This window comes from Eufriesea mexicana, unplaced genomic scaffold (assembly GCF_001483705.2).
Source record: "Eufriesea mexicana isolate 0111107269 unplaced genomic scaffold, ASM148370v2 scaffold1837, whole genome shotgun sequence".
In the NCBI taxonomy this organism is placed as follows: Eukaryota; Metazoa; Arthropoda; class Insecta; order Hymenoptera; family Apidae; genus Eufriesea; species Eufriesea mexicana.
Genome location: NW_016909955.1, coordinates 43,356 through 47,716, shown reverse-complemented (window position 1 = coordinate 47,716; position 4,361 = coordinate 43,356).

Below are 4,361 nucleotides of genomic sequence, written 5' to 3'. Positions count from 1 at the left end.
GGGGGGGGGGGGGGGGGGGGGGGGGGGAGGTGAGAGAGATGAGGAGCGGTGTAGAACGGTATAGATAAAAAGTTTCACGGTTGTATGCATACCGTTGTTATATACACACGTACACAGAGGAATAGAACAATGTAAGGACAGCCACGGATACGGTGAAATCGTAACATGGGCGAGGTAAGCTCGATTCTGTTTTATCTGTATAGTCTTGTCTTTCTTTCGTACTATATTATACGATCAAGTTACGAATAGGGCTTAAAGGTTTGTAAGCGTAATCGCATAAGCGAGGCAGGTCTGAGCGTGTGCGCGTTGAACGAATATACATCGCGTGCACGTGCACATCAACATTAGTCAACGATTCGTGCACGCACAATGTACAAACGAAACGGCCAAGTGTGGTTGAGAGGTACATCAGCCTGTCTCCGTCAATGAAATAGTTAGATCTGTCAGTGCCAACTATCGCCTCGTTCCCGGCGGAGTCTTTTAGATTTTATCTATCGCGTTGCTCGATCGAGTCGTTTTCTGAAACCGTTTTCGTACTGACCTCCCTACATTCGTCGCGGTAGCTTGTAGTTCTTAAGAAGAAAGGGAGAGTGTGTCGCGAATAATAGGTCAATTATTACCGGTCGGATATACTGACTTTTACATTTTACGTTCTGCGTCGCCTTAAAAATACGTATTAACGAAAGGACAATTGAAGGAATAAAAATTTACGGATCTATCGTTGTCTGAGATTCATGTCATTTTTTTCTCGTTTGCGTTTCTCGTGGCCAGTCGCACGTTACGATACGTTTTTCGCACTCGATCTTTTGTACCTCGTTCGCCTGTTGTTGATTGCAAGAAAGTAAGAAAAGAGGAAAAGAGTAAAAAAGAAAAGACTAATATAAGAAAATGCAGAAGGAAAATAAGTAGCAGAGTAAATGCTTAACCATTGATCTCTGAACTCCGTAACACGTTATGACTAGAATAGGAAGAAAGGAAATATCGATTCGAAGATGTGTGAACCATCGCGATTGCAAATTATATTTTTAGTTGGTCCCGCGCGAATCTCTGTTTCCGCGTGAAATCTATTTTCTTCTTACGTATTTCCTTGCTGTTTACAACCGTTCCTCCTCGCGATACAGTCATGTGTAAGTATAATTATGATACAACTATTATCACACGTCCCTTTATCGCGAGGTGTCGTGGATACTGTAGGGATAAAGGATCGACACTGGGCCTTTCACAATAAACGAAAGAAATGCGATTGAAAACACGCTTCGCGGGTCACGGGAACCAAGTATCAAAACGTATGTTAAGTTATTGCTCCTCATGGTCGAACTTAAACACGTGGAGTAATTTATCAATTTGTGAATATGTTACGGAAGTGCTTCGTACTCGCGCGCCGTTAACGTTAACCGGCAATGTTTGCAAATTCCGATGCACGAATGTTTCAGGATACATTTGATTTCGAATTGCGCTCGGTTCCTATTTTTTACGTCACTAGCTACGCGTTACTTGCGTTTCATAAGTAACATACTTCCGTTTACCCAACGATCTTCCGACATAGCGACACCGTGATCCAAATGCCGTTTCTTTTCTCTCTTTTTCGATTCTTCTTCTTACCGTCAATTTACATCGACGGATTTTAACGTGTATAAATCTATAGATATTCAATGTTACGCGATCATGAGATATCGATTTAACGAATATCCTTTTCCTTCCTTAACTTTTTCTTTCTTTTTCCTTCTTTTTCTTTTCCTTTTCCATCTTCTTTTTCATACGTGTACGTTGTGCCTTCATTTTTATTTACCTTCTACACTGCGACTACTTGAACACGTATCAAATGGAAAGAGCAATGGTATTACAGTTATTTTTACTGTTTTCCATTAAACCGTATGAATTAGTCAAAAACGATAAACGCGATACCCAATCGGAGTAAAAATGATACAGTGTTCACCATTCAAAGTTTACACGTTTTGTACATACAAATGTAATTTTAAAACTTGAACGATGTTATCTATACCACGTGTATATGTTTGAGATCAATTGCGATGTCCACATCATTGCAAAGATACCAAGAGACTGTTATTGCACTCAAAAAGGTTATTTTATGGATATACATGGAACAAATATGAAAATCGGACAACGATGCAATAACTGAAATAATTACACGCGCATAATCGTTCAAGTGGGTTTACGTAGCTAAGAAAATTTTGTATGTAGCTAAAAAAGAATTTAACCGGAGAATTGTAATGTCGCGATGCTCGAGAGTCGAAACTCAATGTCAAAGTGAAGCACTCGATTCGTGAATGACTAACTGTAAGAGATCTTACATAACTGATCTTTTAGGAAGTAGATAAGGATACATACTATGATAAAAATATAATAATAGAAACGCGCGAGCGCGCAAGCACGCACGCACACAATAGTACCCAATTACGTAGTAAACAAACATTGTTGGAACATAATCTTACTTGTATCATATGTAATCGTAGACACATACGTTAAAACGATAAATACGAAGACGTAGACAATTTAACGATATATTGGTTGACCGATTGATATCTCCGTTTTTCATATTTCTAATACAGATTAAATATGGAATCGTAAACTTTAACGTGCAAAATAGCAAACTTTAACCTTTCAAATACAAATACGAATCTCTTACGTGCGTTTCACAATAAATTCGTTTGCACCGGTAACGTATTTGATATATAAAAACGATCAATCATGGAAACACCGTATTCTGTCTCAAATGATTATTTGTGAACAACGAGTGAACGTCAAGCGATTAAACTTTTGTTCGATTCGATCATGATTGATTATTCAATTATACGAAAAAGAAAACAAAGATCAAATCTCGTATTAGATTAAATCAAAAACGGATAAAAGTGATTCTTCAAAGAAAAGAGAGAAAGAGAGGACACATACTTTAAAGAAGTAATAGTTAATCTTCATTACAACAAAGAAATAACCCAATAATTAATCTGACACACAGATAGGTGTGTGAACAAACAACCAAGAAACAGATAGATAAATAGTTAAATAGTAAACCTAGACGGCAAGATAAATATTAAGGCGAACAAGCAGGTAGTTGGGTAGGTAGGTAGGTAGGTAGGCAGGTAGGTAGGTAGGTAGGTAGGTAGGTAGGTAGGTAGGTAGGTAGGTAGGTAGGTAGGTAGGTAGGTAGGTAGGTAGGTAGGTAGGTAGGTAGGTAGGCAGGCAGGTAGGTAGGTAGGCAGGTAGGCAGGCAGGCAGGTAGGCAGGCAGGTAGGCAGGCAGGCAGGCAGGCAGGCAGGCAGGCAGGCAGGCAGGCAGGCAGGCAGGCAGGCAGGTAGGTAGGTAGGTAGGTAGGTAGGTAGGTAGCTAGGTAGGTAGGTAGGTACGTAGGTCGGTAGGTAGGTAGGTAGGTAGGTAGCTAGGTAGGTAGGTAGGTACGTAGGTCGGTAGGTAGGTAGGTAGGTAGGTAGCTAGGTAGGTAGGTAGGTACGTAGGTCGGTAGGTAGGTAGGTAGGTAGGTAGCTAGGTAGGTAGGTAGGTACGTAGGTCGGTAGGTAGGTAGGTAGGTAGGTAGCTAGGTAGGTAGGTAGGTACGTAGGTCGGTAGGTAGGTAGGTAGGTAGGTAGCTAGGTAGGTAGGTAGGTACGTAGGTCGGTAGGTAGGTAGGTAGGTAGGTAGCTAGGTAGGTAGGTAGGTACGTAGGTCGGTAGGTAGGTAGGTAGGTAGGTAGCTAGGTAGGTAGGTAGGTACGTAGGTCGGTAGGTAGGTAGGTAGGTAGGTAGCTAGGTAGGTAGGTAGGTACGTAGGTCGGTAGGTAGGTAGGTAGGTAGGTAGCTAGGTAGGTAGGTAGGTACGTAGGTCGGTAGGTAGGTAGGTAGGTAGGTAGCTAGGTAGGTAGGTAGGTACGTAGGTACGTAGGTACGTAGGTAGGTAGATAGATAGATAGGTAGGTAAGTAGGCAGGCAGATAGGTACATGGACAGATACGAGTAGGTAGACAGGTAATAGGCAGGTAAGCAGGTACGCTGGCAGGTACAAAGGTATGCAGACAGGTAGGCAGGTAGACAGGAAAACGGATAGACAGGTAAGCAGACAAGCACACGGGTTAGATAGGCGAGGAAAAGCAGACGATAAGGTAGGCGAGCAATCAAGGTTTACTTGGACTGACTGGTCGATAAATCCGCGCTTGCTCCGTTTAGCGTATGTTCCCGGTAATAGTCCTGAGCGAGTTTTAAGGAGACGAACGTGATGCATGATCGAGATCAGTCGCGATGTAACCATAGCGTGAAACGGCCTCGCACCAGGCCACCAGCCTTACACTACCAAATGCGTGACGACGGTTAATTTTTTTTTTTTATCAGAATCGACACAGTTTTGAGAACA